At 29.2% G+C, this 17,817-nt stretch overlaps 1 protein-coding gene across 1 annotated transcript in view; it reads left to right on the top strand.

The window, feature by feature from the left end:
- The first annotated feature begins 1,502 nt into the window (after positions 1 to 1,502).
- The window catches only part of LOC128391053 (octopamine receptor-like), a 45,246-nt gene continuing 28,931 nt past the window's right edge, over positions 1,503 to 17,817 (top strand). Inside the window, exon 1 of the mRNA XM_053350888.1 lies at positions 1,503 to 2,007. The gene's annotated coding sequence lies outside the window, so the exon portion shown is untranslated. The remainder of the gene's footprint in view (positions 2,008 to 17,817) is intronic.

Here is a 17,817-nt window from a genome sequence, read left to right as displayed (position 1 = left end):
TGGTTGTGAACAGTTAACAATTTGACAATTTAATCAACTACTTTGGATTGCTAAGCATCTTATTGGCTAATTTACTGATTATTGAGTTAAATTATTATCGATTCAATTATTTCTGTGGTAACAAAGATATATAATTATTATCATGTTGGAAAGATTAACTTGAAAAGTCAATCGAGAGAATCGAAATGTTCAAACCCTTTGAGAACGAGAAACAAAGTGTTAAAATTAAAGTCTTTCTCTTCAAATGATTAGAAGAATCCATTGATTATCTCGATTCTAGGGAAAAATATTCCAATTCATGAGAACATTTTCCAATCTAAATGATCATGTTTTCAACTTAAGAGAGAAAGAAAATTCTGAAAATACCTTTTCTATTTATTCAGCTTGAATGGAGATGCTTTTTACCTGAGGATAAAGTTTGAAGATGAGAATCAATGATATCAATTGAAGGTTCGAAGAAAAAAAAATTCCAACTGATGAAGTCTCGAACTTTTTTCCTTCTCTTCAACGTTAAACTGATGCAGATTTTATTCACACAAATACACTTATTGCCCTGAGGAAATTTGAAAGAAGTTAATAGTTTATTTTCACCATATTGAGACGATTAAAAGAAGAATTTTGAAATTCAGTCAGGATAGAATTAGAATATATAAAAACTCATAACCTTCGGAAATGAATATGATAACTGAACTTCCGGTGGTAAATATCCAATCAACAGGCATCAATTTTATAATTAGCAACAAGAACCAGTGATAGAAAAAGATAATCAAAGGAATAAAAAAAATTTTCGAAACAAAAAGTATTAGAACTTTTTTCGAAAAGAAAAATTGAACGACAAGTTTGTTTTCGAATTGAAACTTTCGCCCCATCATTTCATGACGAAGATAATTAAAGTAACTCTTATCGTCTTCAACGTCCATCAACTTTGTTATTATCGTTTACTATTCAATCTAATTAAGTTAATTAGGGTAAATTTATCTTAATTATCGTCGAATAACAATTAGCGAATAGCAATTACCTTGTGCTTTTGTTTTCCCTGTAATAATAGAGAGAGAGAGAGAGAGAAAGAAGCAAAAAAGTAAATTCTTCCAAGAGATTAAATCGCTAACTGATTTTGATGAATTTATAATTGAAAAAGTTGAACAATTTCATGAGACTTGTTATTCAAATGATTGTTTATGTTTTCTTGTTGTTTTTGTTCAGTTTCATTGGGTGATTGAGATAATATTGAGAATGATAATCTTCTGGTATCAATTTGTTGTCAAATTTGGGATAAAATGTCTATCAAATGATATTAGAATGATGAATAAGAAGGAAAAGAAAATATTATATTGATATTATCTCCATTTGCGCATATCTTTTATCTCTCTCTCTCTTTACATCATCATTATCATCCTTAGATAATTCTCCTGCTCACTCACTCCCTTTCGCACTTTTGCTCTCTCTCTCTCTCTCTCTTAGCTTTTCTTCTGTCTCTTCATCTCTTCAGTTCATTTCCAAATTCACATTGAGAAACATCAGAAATTATTGTTCTTCTGAGTCAAAATTCAACATCTTCCTCTCTAATTTTCCCATCTTCTTCTCCTTTTATTCTCTCGTCATCATCATCATCATCATCTTTCTCATCGTTCTTCATCTTCATCATCTTCAACTTCCCCCTGGAACAACAGTAATAATAATTCACAGAGAGTTTTGCTTTTTATTTGCTTCCTTTCCGAACGATTTCCTATTTAGAAATCACAAATAAACAACTGATCATTTTTTGGAAACCTTTATATTATTATCCTTTAATTGTGATTGTGAAATCGACTAATTTTCAATCATTAACAACTTAATCAATTACACAAAGTGTTAATCATTGTGTTTTGTGTAGTGTGTCTCTCTCTTGGCTCTAAACAACAATTAACTAACTAGACAATTGAATTGTTCATAATTGTGTTCCAACTCACTATTCATAAATAACCACAATTATCAAGAACCATGAGATGCTCATCATCAGCATTTAAGGTAATTAATTAATTTTTTTCTTCTTATTCCAGCAAAAAAATTAACTGTTAATCTGATGATTAACTATGATTGACATTATTTAACAAATGGAAATTATTTGTCATTGACAATCAATGTTATAACAATTAACTCAGTCAATTGAAAATTCTCAGTTTTTGTTGTGTTGTTGTTAACCAATGAGTACAAAGAGAGTTAATCACAATTAACTTTGATTCTGTTTTGCTTTATTTTCGTTCATTAACTAATCAGAATCATGAATCATCTTTTCCCATGGTAATCATGATGTTTTTTCTGTTATTTCTACTTCTCATCATCATCAGAATCGGGTATTAATCTCTCATCCATTGATGTTTACATTAGAATCTAAATTTAATAAACAATTTGATCCACTAATTAAGGTTAATCACATTGTTTTGATTGAGAAAAGGTTCTCTTTTAATTAGAAATAAAATCATAATAATAATCTAATTTATTGAGTAATTTATGCTAATGAAACAAATTGATGGTGATTATTATTATAATCTAATTGTCTCTCCTTTCAGTTAACACTCATAATCAAAGTAATCAAGAAACAATCATCGTCAGCTGATCAATAAGAATCAATTTTAATGATGAAAATCGATAAGTTAATCAATCTGCTAATGAAAACAATCAACTGAATCAAGTCAACATGAGAAACTTTGTGATTTATCAACTTTATCAATTGGTAAAGATGATGAAATGAATCAGGTAAATATCGATAAAATCTAGATCAAGGTAATCCAATAATGAGGCGATGGGAATTGTTGATGAATTAACTGATTGTGGCAGAGAATTGAGTTTAATTGAATAACTTTTCAAGTCAATTTATTGTTAACTTTGTTGAGGATAATTAAGATTAATGGAAAACTAGATGAGTCAAAGTAACGGAACTGAAAAAGTTTTGAGAAAAAGTTATGGATCACAATTTATTTCAAGCTTGTGAACATTAAGATTAACCAAAATGTCAACACAATTTACGAAGAAAAATATTATTAGGACAAAATAAGTTATCGATCTTCAAATGAGATGTGTCATCATTGATGTAAAATAATAATTTCGTTGGAAATTTGTCCAAAATTCTCGTTACTCAGTCCGAACTTGGATCCGGCGGTTAATGGCACTGAATTGTTAGCGAAATGACATCGAATCATCATGTTAGAAGGTTCGACTTTTCGAAAACTGAATTATTACCAGGATTCTATTGAGAATATGAAAAAAATGTGTTAACATGATGGAGAAGAAAAAAAAACAATAACCGATTGAACAAAAGAGAAGAAAAAAAATATAACATAAGAAATTCTGTAACATTGAATGAAGAATCATGAGTTAGATTTTTTTCTTCTTCTTTTTTTCGTTTCTTTGAGGGAAAAAAAGTATATCAGAATTTCTAGTAACAATCTGATCTCAGAATGAAGACCCATGAGGAATGAATGATAAGTCACAATGAGAACATGAAATTTTCATGAAGATCATGAGATAAAAAATTCGATGCTGGGAGTTTTTTTCTATCATTTTATTTCTCTTCGTTTTTCTCTCACTTTTTTTTCTCGAAAATAATCATCCATTTTTATCCATCATCATGATAGCTTCAGGCGAACCTCTGTCATCATTATCATTGTCATAAAGTTCTGAGAGTGTTACTCATAGATTCAAGAGAATATGAAAAAAAAAATGTTCTCCTTTCGGATGTTATCATATTTACCTTTGAGGTTTTGACATGATGAAAAAATTAGATTCTTGTTGAACATTTTTAAGATTTTATTCCGAGGAGAAACATGATAATCACAAATTCTGATAAAAGAAATGTCAATCTGCTAATCAATTTCCTATGAACAATCAAATGAAATGATTATAAAAAAAAACAATTACCTTGAAGTTGATCAAGTTCAATTTGATTGAAATTGTGAGTTGAATTGAAATTGAATCTACTCATTGATTAATAACTTTCCAAGTTTTCAATACATCAAATGGTTGATAGATTAAACCTTTTGTTTATATTATATTAATACTTTAATTTAATCACATTGTTAATAACTTTTAAATTGCTCGAGGTGTTTAATTGCTGTTCCTATTATAATAATATTCAATTATTCAATTATTATTATCTATTCATAGTAACATGGGATCTCTGATCAATTCATGATTCTATTTGAATCAACTTTTCATTCTGAATAATAAATGATAACATTATTAAAGTGAGAAAAGGCAAAAAAAACTAAATAACTTGAGATGATTATTTTTGATTATATTAATATCTTGATATTTGAATCGAGAATGATTATCATGATAATTTCATTGTGATGAATGAAATTATCATCAACTGTTACAGGGGAAAGGGAAATTTCATCATCACTTTTCTGATTGTGATTCATTTTATCACCAAAATGATAATAGTTTATCTGAAAATTTTCATTCTCTTTTCACCTTCTTTCAGATTGAATATCCAAGCATTCTGATAAGAAAATGTTACAAAAGCTTTTCCTACCTTCCATTACCCACTGTCTCTCTCTCTCTCTCTCAACTGTTATCATTCTGAATACCTCATGAAACCATTGTTATTATTATATTAGCAAGATTATCATGATTGGGTGTAAACCTTTTCCACTGGCAACAACAACCAACATCCTTTTTCCTTAACAATTGAATTCCTGCTTGATGATTTTACCTGTTATTCAATTTATCCTTTTCTAAATATATATTTCCACTCTTATCATCATTTTATCTTCATCTTCTCAGGGGAGTCAATGAAAGATCTGATGATATGATTAACCTTTTTTTTTCAACACCAAAAGTACACACACACTGACCAACACCTTCAACTGAGCATCAATATTCATGTTCATTGATTATTTCATTCATCTCTTGGAATCTCAGAGTGAAATGTTTTTCCATCTCTCCCATGAAACTTATCAGTTCTGTTTCCTTTTCCTTTTTCTTGCTCAAATTACATTCGATTATCCCTACATGTATATGCAACTATCGATATTTTTTCTCTCTCTCTCTATCTCTTTTCTTTTCCAACCTTTTCCTTTTTAAGATTCTCTACCTTGATGTGAATAAGTTCATTGTATTCACCAACAATTCCAGGATAATTCTCAAACATTCTGAGTCATGTTTATTTAGACCATTTATCCAAATATGGTAAAAATAATATTTATCTACAGAGGAAGAAGATGAAAACGAAGAGAAAAACCTTAGAATAGTATCAAGACCACTTACCTTCATCTCAATATTTTTCCATGAGCAATTTAACCTGAAAACATCACAGAACAACAATGTTTACCTTTTTTTCCTGTTCAATCTTGAACATCTTATCCATTTTATTGAATAACAATTCCACCTCTTAAGCTACATCTCCAATCACCTTAACCTCGGCCTTTGCCCTCTCCCAACTGACCAATTATCATAATGATCGTCATTCTTATCATCATTTTGTCTCACTTATCTTCATCTCTCTCTTTCTCTCTTTTTCTTAAACGTTCACATTTTGATTTGAATGAATCAACAATCAACTTATATTCAATTGCATTATAATTGATATAAATTTGTTATTTTCTCAAATGCGAAAACAATTTAACCTTAAAGTTGATCAAAAATTGATTTCAATCTTAAACGATAATGAGGTGAAACATCAACTGAGAATGAAAATGTTATCATGCTAACTCATTATTCTCACAAATTAAGATTAATGATTGTTGGTTAATGAATGGGATGTAACCTCTTCCACAATCAATTATCCAGGAAACGGAAAAAACAAAAAAAAAACAAAGATCTTGCATCTGGGAGTGAAAAGTGGGAGTTAATTGATGGTAATGATATCATTTCATGAGATATAAAAAAAATGCTCTCAATCAGCACTGAATGAACATGAATCAATCTCGAAATTTTTTTGTTCTTTCTCTTCCTGTTATTCAATCTCATCTAATAATAATGTTATCTAATGATGACCATTGGTTATTTTGTAATATTCTAAGTTGGTTACAGTTGGAAAATCGATTACATCATGAAACTGAATTGGTGGTAAATTGAACTTTCAATTCTCCATTGGAAATATGAGATTCTCAGATCATGATTATCCCTTTAAATTGTCATGATCTCTTTAGCACAATTGATGAAATAAATTCGAATTTTTTTCAAAAATTTTCTCCTTACATTGTTTTCGCTTTGATGATGATTATCTCTCTCTCTCTCTCTCTCTCTCTTGATACTGATCACGACGAAAAAATGATTATGTTGATAAAAAGAATTTTTCTCCTAAACTGTCACACTTAAGATGATTGATCTTTCCTCTTCATCTTTATCTCATCATCATCTCTTTTCATCATCACCATTATCGTCACCATAGAAAACCATATTATCTTCATCAGTTTTGTTTCTCTCATTGATTGTTTTCTTTTTGTCTAATTTTCTCATCTTTAGTGATTGAAATAACAATTAGTTTACTATAAATACTTTTTTTTTCTTATTTCATCATTAGGCTGTTAATCCACCACTTGACATTATTATCATTCATAATCATCACCTTCAAGTTGTGTAATCTAATCCAGATTATCAGAGAGGAGAAACAAAGTTATCAAATGAACTTGAGATTGTTAATTATAAGCTCGATCTTTACATGGGAGAGACAGAGGAGAAAAATTTACTCGCCAAGATAAACACTTTGACTAAAGTGTTGAAATGAACTTCATCCGCTCAGTTGATTATCTTTATCCAAAAATAATAATCATCACCTTGAAAGGTAATCTACCTTGGACTATGCTGAGATGAATTCTGTTAAATTGAGTCTCGAAACATAAGAAAGAGACAGAATTGATTAGAAAACTCCAGTCGAGAAAGAGAATTTTCAATCTAAAAGCTGAAGAAAACGATAACTTTTTTTTATATTCCAAAAGCTGATTTAGAGATTGAGTCTCTCTCTCTCTCTCTAAGACTAATGTTGATTGAAAATGGATTGAAGATTAAGATGAAGAGTTGGAACAATCTAAAGACAAAACCTTGGATTAACTCCAATCAGAATCAGGTTGATCAGATATCGAGGATAAGATGAGTACATGAAGAAGAAAATAATGATAAAGATGATGAGGATAAAAAAGTTTCTCCTTGGCAAGATTACGACAAACGATTGGTTACCAATTTTTGTTTTCTCTTCATCAATTTCTATTCATCTTTATTTACCATATTATCGGTTCCTATCGTAACTTCATCTTTTCTCTCTCTCTTTCTTTTTTTCTAAAAAAGATGAACAAAGTTACAATTGAACTCGAATTGTAAGTTTAGGTTCTAATATGGGTTATCCCATGTTCATTGAATGTTCTCTTGTGTCATATTCGAGTAATATCATTGAAACGAATCTTAATCATGTTTTTCGTTTTATTTTCATCTTTATCTTCACCAGCATCTTTAGAATTCATCTTGTCATCTTGTCATCAAAGAGAAGAAGAAAAAAAAATATTACAGAGAAAAAACAAACTTTCGAACAACTTTTTTCTTCTTCTTCTTCATTGTTTTATTTTCCTGAGTAAACTTGAGATTCTCATCATTTCCGTCTCCTCCCATTCATCATTATATGTATACAGTAATTGCTCTCCTTTTTCACATCATCATCATCATCATAATACTAATATTACAATTAACATTAACTAAATGAATGAAATATTCAGAATATGCTTGTTATCATCATTATCATCTTATCTTGCAATTTGTTGACACAGTTAATAACTTTTACCATCAAATTAACAATTGAATTGATAACTTTGTAATTTATGATAACCCAGATTTTGAATTTCTAAAAGAAAGACTTAATTAAATCACTACAATCAGTGTCATGATAACACTGACATACGCTTTAGATTTAAATTGTCACTTTAATTGTTTGTCAAAAGTGTTGTTAGCATTAAGAAAAATTGTTTTCAGTAATGAAAAAATATATGTAAACCTCATCATTGACAGTTTTCATCATGATAACCACAAAGAATATAAATTATACTCAACAGGGAATTGATTAAATACACAGATTAATCATTTGGAATCACCGGTGATGATGATTAACCTTCTGACGACTAACGATTTTCATTGTAACGAAAAAATTTCCATTCATTTTGTTTTATTTTTCGTTACGAAAAAAATCATGATTGAAGATAGATTATCGTTGGCATTAAATTGCAATTGATTTCTGTTGAACTTTTTACTGTATCATCTTCACCATGGTGCTGAAATTATCTGAATATTATATTCAAATTGTTATCAATAAATCATAATCAATCATGATGATCAATATTTCTCATCTTGAATGTCTGTTGAAAGTTTCTCAGAAACCAGAGTATTAAGATGACAAAAAATGAATAATTTCATGGATTTAATGAATTTTATGTTCGCGAACTTTTTTTTACTCAAACTGTACATTTCAAAAAGTTCGGAGTCACTGTAACTTCCTCATTCTTTATTAATTAGAATATCTTTAAAGTTACTTTCATGATACTAATTGAATTTAATCAAAGAAAAGGAAAAAATTCTTACAACGAATCCAAAGCAATTCAGTTTACTGATAATCATCAACATGATAATTAAGATTATCAACTTTGTCATTTTTCAATCAAATTCATAAAGTAACGAATGGGAAACTGATTTAGAAGCTTAATCATCATAATTAAGTGTCAAATCTTTCATATTTCAACCTTGTTTACAAATAGTTTAAAATCTCAAGTCAATCAATTGATTGTAACAACTAATTAACAACAACCAATCTAAGTCTAAATTAGATTGTGAAAATCAAATGATTGTCAATCAATCCCATCAACTTTTACTCAAACCATATTTAAAGTAAAACCTCAGTGACAATAATAGCCTTTTAAACTGAACAATTTACTAATTATCACAATGAAAAGGTGAAGAAATCAACTCTCAAGCTCTCATATATGGTCAGTCGAGGTCATTCAGGTTGAATGATTATCATCGAGATTAGGATTAGAGTCTCTTTCAAATGGAACTTTTTTTTATTATCTATCAATTACATTATCATCATTATCATTTAATCTTGTTCAGTTTTCTCTCTGTCTATTTCCTTTTAATCATCATCATCATCTTCAAGTCAAGGCTATTGTCACTTAACAACGATCATCTATCATCACCTATGACAGGTTTGATAATGTCAACTTGATTCCCATTATATTGACCATTAACAATTGACCAAAAGTGAAAATTATCATTATATTGATTTGGAGTCATCACTTTATTTTTTTTTCTTCAGTCATACATGTATAATATAATCTACATTGAGCGAAATTTTTGTAACAACAACGAACCCAAACTACGAGGATTCTATTCAATAAAATTCACTCTGAATTCGTACAGAGCGACCAAAATAGTACGAACATAATCTGAGCACCCGTTCATGAGACATTCTGAAGAAATGAAACAATTAAATTACGCGAGCGTAAGTAAAGCGGTTAATTTAAAAAAAGGCTAGAGAGAGACAACGAATAATCGGAAAGAATAGAGAGAAAAGAAAAAGAAAGAAAGAGAGAAAGAGAGAGAGAGATATTTATTCGAGGGCTGGAAGATTCTAGCCTTTGGGGAATTCCCATTAAGGAAAAATCAGCAGTTTTTCGCTTTCGCGTATACCACCTCCCGAACTATTTTAGCAGACATAATCAATCGGCTGTATAAAGATTTTACGGGCCCCAGGGTAGGGATGAAGGGGTTTTGTTGAGGCCTGTTCCCATGCTAAAGGCCTCTCTTCCCCAATGCAGGATCAATGCATTGATACTTGTCTCTGTCAAGTAGTCAAACGGTTAGTAAGGGCAATGAGAAGGGTTACCCTCAGTGCTCAATTTATCTGATAAGATCATCATTAATATACTGAAGGTGATACTATTTCCCTATCTATCTAATAAATGATAATCAGTGAGAGAGAAAACAAATCGTTGAGATTAATTATTATAAAAGACAATTTAGCTAATTGTTTTATGACAACTTTCCCATGGATAAAATAGTAGTGACAAGTTTCAATTGTCAGTTTTTTTTTGCATCAACAGAAAATTATTTAAAGTTTAATCACAAAGGTTAGTTAATCTCTCCAAGAGTTAATCTCTACTAAGCCGATCAATTGGTCAATTGGTAATTTGAACAATAACAAAAAAAAAGTATGCATGAGGAAATGGGAACAGTCAACGTGTTGATATTGAATGGAAAAAGTTTCATTTTCATTAATAATCTTCAAGTAAATGGATAAAGAAGTGGATAAAGAGTATTAGATGAAAATCTCCATGAAGAGGGAAAAAAAAGTTTCTATGAGAGTTGATGGAGATTAAGATGATGATGATTATGATGATATTAGCGAGTCAATAGATGAAGACTGAGATTGTTGTTGTCAGAATGATGTTGAAAATGATGTTTACTATTCTTAGCCTGCACCAAGAGAGCCTTTAAAATTCAAGACATGGGGATGATTCTTGAGGGTATCGTAAGTCAAATCATTGAACCATTCGAGTGAGAATCAAGATGAATATGAAGACTAGAATGAGGGAACATGTAATAGTTGCAATGAATTTTCTCACTCTCTTATTATTTTCTATCATGGATATTATTTTAACACGACAAGTCTAACACACTCTGTTTAACTCCCTGTTGGGAATTGATCTTATCTCAGTTGAATTGTCATCTGATAGTTTGTTGTTGTTTTAAAATGATGATAATAATCATCATTTTCGTCATAAAAACAAAACTTGATCATTTCCATGAAACATTATCCTGAATCGCATGAGAATCAATCTTGAAACTGGTGAATTACGAAAACTTTTAGCAACTTTTTTCTTCACCTTTCTGGATAACTTTTCATTCATAATATTCATCGAACTAGTTCCAAATCTCAAACTCGTTATAATTACAATTCTCAGTCATGAACATGGAATTTTTTAAGTTCGAACTCTCTCTCTCTCTCTCTCTCTCTCTCTCTGGTTAATTTCAATGTTCGATTGATTAAAGTTTCTTTTTTCTTCTCAGTCAATAAGTAGATTAAATTTCAAGGTTAATTGTTGGAGTGATTTGATTGATGTTACCAATTATTTTCTCAACATGTACACACAATCAGAATGAGAGAGTAAATTAAATATTTAATTTCGGTTAATATAACAAACATTTAATCAGCAACAATTAACTTATCAATATTGTGCTGGTTTAGTTAATTATCGTAATAAATTTTAGTTAGTTGATTGTTGATGAAATAATTTCTACGATAATAATGATAATATAAATCAAAAATATTCATTGAGACGAAAAGAAATAGTTAGATTCCCAATTAACTAATAATAACAATTTAATAATAGTAAAAATTAATCAACAGTAAATTTTGTATCATCACAACTGATTAATACTAATCTGTTTTTTTTCCCAATTATAATAAATTATAATTGATTAGTTAATCATTTGGAAGAAGATGAAAAAAAAACTGATCAATATGAATCAAGGAAGTGAAAACAATTAATCATTAGATAAACTATTGAGAGCAGATAATTATGATTAACATGAACAAGGAAAACTAAATTAACTCGTAATCTTGTTAATTAAGTTAGCAAATTAATAAATCAAAGTTAATTGAAGAAAATGGTGAAATTAAATTATCACAATTTGGTTTCAAGTTTCACTAATCAATATAAATCATCATTGGAAATTGATTGTAATTTAGATTAAGATTCAATTGTTTTGATTTTTCCTTTGGATTAACTAATTGTTGTTACCTGAGTAATTACATCAAGAGTCAAATGTAAATTAGAGGTTTGAATCCCGGTGGTTAATCCTATTCAATGTTAGTGAACAATTAGTATCATTAGTAAATAAACTGATAGAATTAATTTAATTCTCTAAGAATTGACAATTTAAATTCAATTATATTTGCATAATCTTCAATTGATCTAACCCTTTCTCTAACATGTATCGATTTTGTGTCTCTAATTCATTGATTCTGATGAAAGGGTTAAGATAATTTTCTGTTGATTTAAGTTGATTGTTATTCTAAGAATCAAGTGAAAAAAAAGATGCGATTAGTTGAGTTCGGAGGAGAAAAAAAGAGAAAACCTTCTCGAACTCGAACTGTTCTAACCCACTTTCGAAAGTTAAATTTGATACTTCCGAGTACAATTACTTAGCAATTACAGAGATAAACAGTAATTACATTACCCAGAATCTTAATGAAATTTCAAATTGAATCAATTGATCACCAGGAAAATGTGTAACAGTAAAAGCAAAATATTCATTTGAAATAAATAGAAAATATAAAAACATAACAAAGTAAACAAAGTGAGAAAAAGTTTCACAGAAAAAAAAAACAAACAAACAATTAGTTAATCATGAAGACAAAACAAAACAACTATTATCATGATGAAAGTTTTAATAGTTAAATGAAATGATGATGATGAAGAAAAAAACTCATCACAATCAAGTTGATTAATTGTAAATATTGGGTTAACCATTTTTTTCCGCTTCAAATATCAGGTGAATGGAAATTTACAGAATTCATATTCACCATGTTATCCAGATGACCTGGTTTCTTAGTTGAACCTTTTGTCATGATAATCTGACTCTGAAACTGAATCAATTTCCAGGGGAAAAGTTTACCAACCTTGTGTACACCTCAATGTTTATAACAATACTAATCAAGTAACTAGATAAATATATATATCAATGATAATAATAATCTGTTAAAATAAACTCTGGTAACAATGTAAACATGAGCTGTGTTAAAAATTAACTCAAAGTTTCAAGTCAATCTAATTATATCTTCAATGTAAGTAAACTGAATCAGAGATAACTAATAATCACCAATGCTAAAAATAGTATTCATATATATTGTGAACTTGTGTATATGTGTGTAGTGTATATTGATAGTAGATAATCAAATTAATCAATTGACTTGCGTTAATTTATTCACCAATCAACTGATTCATTCATCAAGGAGAACGAAAATTATTAATAAATCACTTTTGATGTTGAGAAGAAACAAAAAAAAATAGTAACGATAATTTCATTGCAAGTTATCATTTAGTTGATGAATCGGTTCTCATGTCAATTCTTACCATGAGTTTACATGTTGATGATTTGCAAAAGTCTTACCAAAGTCTAGGGAAAAATTTTTCAGGGTAAAATTTGAACATTTAAACGAGTTAAAAAGTTCATGAAATTATCATGATAAAAAACACAAAGCTAAAAATGATGATCCTTAAGCTTAATCTTGTTATTAGATAAATATTATCATCTCAATGAGTATCATGATGCTCAATATTTCAGGATGAAATTCACTAGAAAGTTTGTTTTTTTTTTCCTTGTCCCATGTAACCTAATTAATTTCATCTCAATCAAACAAACAAAAAACTCACAGTTTCATCATTATCATCATCATGATTATCTCTCTGTGTTATACTTAATATAATCAATCAATGTCTATGAGATGATCTGATATGAGAGGAAAAAAAAATCAACAACAATATCGATTTGAAAACATGAACAGTTATTTTCATTCATTTTTTATTTGATTGTTTCCATATTTAAACAAATAAAGTTTATCTTCAGTGTTTTCAAATCAATGATCATTTAAATGTCAATTGTAAAATTATCATTGTTGATCATGTTTGTTGACTAAATCTATTGACAATACATGATGATGATGATGATGATGATGGTTGGGAAACACCTTAACCAGGAAACTGTCAATACAATTAAACTTGAATAAAATTCAATTGAAGGAAATTCATGATAATATCTTTCATCGTGATAACCTTGATGAGATGTTTATTTTTGCTTCAAATTTTCATTAGTTTAATCATCATTGTTTAATCAACGACATTTCAAGGTTAATTCAGGTCAATCCAAGAATAGAATTGAGTTTTTTTTCATGAGAATCCACAGAACAGAAATTATTAGCTTATATATTTGAGAATCCAAATGAGAATCGGAAGTTATTCTTGATTAATTTCATTAGTAAATTATTTGGAAATTTGTTATCTCATAATATTTATATAATTTTATTCCTTCTTGATTGTGATATTAATTAAGTGGAATTGTTGTCATTATTTAAACCAATCTGAGTCTTATTGATTGTTTGGTTTATTCATGAGATTATTTTTATTCATCTCTGAGTTTTTGATTCATTTTATATCATCGGAAGTTGATTGAATCTTGAATTGTAAATGAAAATGATTCAAGTCTCGAAGATGAAACCATGGGTAAGATTGAATTGATATATATTGAATATTCCTCATGCTGAGAGATAATAATTCTCAATTGAAATATAAAAATAAAGTTGAGCTTCAAGTATTAAGCTTCTTTTCTTGTTCTTTTCATGATATTTGCTGTTATCATCATCTTCAAGATGATCATGATGATGATTATTATTATTATTTTATTGAATATTCAGTTGAGTTGAATTTTCATTATTATCAACAAGATACAATCAGAATGGATTCTCAAGTAATATCTTGAGACTGATTTTCACAGAAAGTTACGCCTTAAGGTTTTTCTGATAGATTGTTCCTGTTTCTCAGCACTGAATCATAATTCTCATGAATTTCCATGAAAAGTTTTCATAAAAAAATCGGAAATCTCAGTAATAAAGATAAAAAAACCAAGAGAAATATATTGAATCTTTTTCTTTCACATTGACGATATTTTAATATCTTCTCATGAAAATAAATGTATATCAGAATTTTTTCATCTCTCTCTGATTTTCGATCCCTGAATTTCAAGTGTAAGAATGAAAATATTATTCTAACATGATCATCACCATGACAGTGAGTTGTTCTCGATAAAAAAAAGTAAAGATGAAGATGATGATGACAGAAGAGTAGAAAAAAAAATTGACAACATTTAAGTAGAAAATATTACTCACAATTTATCCACTGATTCCATGTAACATGATAAATATCACCAGAATTTATGGGAACCTGTTGAAATAAATATTAATAAAAACAAAGATTAAGAATCAATCTCAATGTCGATTTATATTAAACTATTGACATGATGTTCACAATTGATGATAATCCATTGAATAGCAAAAGCAGAACTTTCAATCCAGAACTTTGTGTATAAATTATCTTAGAGAAACTCAGACTCTAATCAACAAGATTAATTATCTTCAACAATATAAACTTTTTTTCTTCGTCTAGTTAATTGATTGTAAATTATTTCAATTAAAAAATAATCTTGATACGAAAAAAAAGGAAAAGTTTACTGAAAGAACTTCATTTTCCCTTCTCAAGACTCAGCCTTTTCCCCTGAATGTTGATGGTGATATTCAAATTCTGGTCAATCTCCTGGTTTCCAATCTCTCATTCTTTCAACATCAGGGTTAACATTCAACATGATTGAATAGTTGAATGATTTTTCAACATTTTCCAACCTAATCAACCTGAAAAAAAGTAATTAACATGAAGAATTGAATAGAGAAAGTTAAACCTAATCTCTTGTTAAAAGTAAAGTTATATATTCAAGTTGAACTTTTCACCATGGTTAAAATTAATCATCAATCTGATGGCTAATCTATTCATTACTCGGTTGATTGTAGCTCAACAATTAATATTGTTTAGAGTTTGTTTTAACCAATTTACTGTAAATATATAAATAGTAAAGGGTGGCAAAAGTTTTTGACAATAATCATCATCATCATCATTAAGTTGATTAGGTTTTGAAGACTCTCAACAAAAAGTTATTATTATCAAAGGAAAACAAAATGTTGAAAAGTTTTTTTCAATGTTGGACTAATCTTTGAACAGTTCTACATTAATAATAGAATATGACGCTCCCCGGGGCGGAGCGTCGTCAGAGCCCATGGAAAATTCATAGACACTGAACGTCAGTAAATGTTGTAGTTGAACACCGATCAAACCTGATGATCATTAGTAATTAAGTCACAAATTATAATTAATTAAAGATATATAGCCTGACAGTCGTCAATTTTAATTCTTTCGGCTAATTAGAGAAACAATTAAGATTTGAATAGCTACATCGGTTATAGCTAAAATTGAGTAAATATTGTAGCATCTCAAACTAAAGAGTTGTTGATTATAAAATACAATTTTGAATAAAATTTGAAATTGATTAACATGATAAAATTTGAAGGCATCAACAGAGTAAAATAGCTATATTGTGAATTTTAGAAGCTATGTAAGAATAAGAACCGGAATTGTTGATTGTTGATCCTTTTTAGTTTTGGTTTTACCAAAGCTTCCTTTTGGCTGCCTTACATTTCCGATCAGCAAAATTTTGAGAAATGAGATTACAAGCCATTGAATAATCGTCTTTTTCAGCAGCGCTTTACCACATAGCCAAACAATGGACTATAAAGATAGAAAAATTTGATTAGTAAAATTTCACTTGGTTAGTTCAAAGAAAATCTTCATTGATGATGGCTTGTTTGATTTTCTCTAAAGTGGTTGATTCTTTTGACCATTTCAAACGTTGACATATAGCATCAGCAACACTAGGATCACCATTATGTCCTCTTCCTTTGAATGTTTGGTTGACTATATGGTAATCAGGAATCAGCATTTTCTAACAATCCTTGAGGCTGAGACTGGAGGTTATCAATTGATTCAACCGCTTGGCTATATCGTACATTGTTTACTGGTATGATACCTTCAATGAAGTATCTATTACCAAAACGAAACCAGCATCAGGTGGTAATGAATCATCAAACGAAGGTCTTGAGAATCTTTGTAGATTATTAAAAGCCATTTCACCAAATTTAGATGAAGATCCTTCTGATGTCTCGGCTTTTTCAATGGTGATGATACTTGAGCTATATTGACTGTAGCTGCTGAGCCGAGATCGGAATCAACACTTGAATCAAACTGTAGATCCAAATCACCAGAAATAATCAGCTTTGCTGCATTGATTGGAGGATCAACAGATGATTTTATTTCACCACAAGTAGTAGTTGAAGGTCCAGGTAATGGTTCATTGCTAGTCTTTATAGCTGAAGCAACAGCTACATCACCACTTCCTGGTTGAACACTTGTTTTGAATGGTGATGGAATCGGCTTGAAGAAGTCGGTGATCTTAGGTTTCTTTGGTGTTGATTTTTTGCTGATCGGACCATCTCACCAACTCTATCAGGCTGTATAGCGTTAATAACTCTAGTTTTTCAATAATCACTTTGGTTATTTTCAACTGCCTCTTGTTAATGTTGATGACTTTGGCTACCAATTCACCAATGGACTCTAGATAGAGAGAGAAAAAGCGATATTGAAATGAATCAACAACATAGAAAAGATCACCGAAACTTACCTGATTGACCAAGAAGGTAGAATTTTCTGGATCAAAAGGTGAAATAATTTACCTTCAAAAGAGGGTAATACTTTTTACAGGTTGCTGATTGAGCCCACAAATTAGCATCGATATTAGCTTTTTACATTTGGCATGTAGACTATTTTCCTTTGGAAAATCTTTATCGAGAAAGGCACCAGCAATTAAAATGATGATTCAATTTTCTTCATCAACTCTGGCCATGAGGTAAAATTTCAAATTCACCGATGTTGATTAAATCATTATTTTCGAAAACAATTTGAGAATTCATTTTAAGACAACTAAAACTAACAACACAAAAGTTAAAACTAAAAGAAACACAAAATGAATTTACGTAGAATTTTTTGTAGCGAACAAAAAGCTACATTGGCTTTGATAAGCTATAAAGAGAAGAAGTTGAAGAGTAAAGGTAAACATAATAGCTTAATAAATCGGTTGATCAATTGAGATTTAAAGCTATGACTGATTAATTAAGATACAAAGTCTTCTCTAAACAAA

This window comes from Panonychus citri, unplaced genomic scaffold (assembly GCF_014898815.1).
Source record: "Panonychus citri isolate SS breed McGregor unplaced genomic scaffold, ASM1489881v1 Contig00134, whole genome shotgun sequence".
NCBI lineage: Eukaryota > Metazoa > Arthropoda > Arachnida > Trombidiformes > Tetranychidae > Panonychus > Panonychus citri.
The sequence above is the reverse complement of the archived record's forward strand: the minus strand, read 5'-3'. Positions and strand labels throughout refer to the sequence as shown.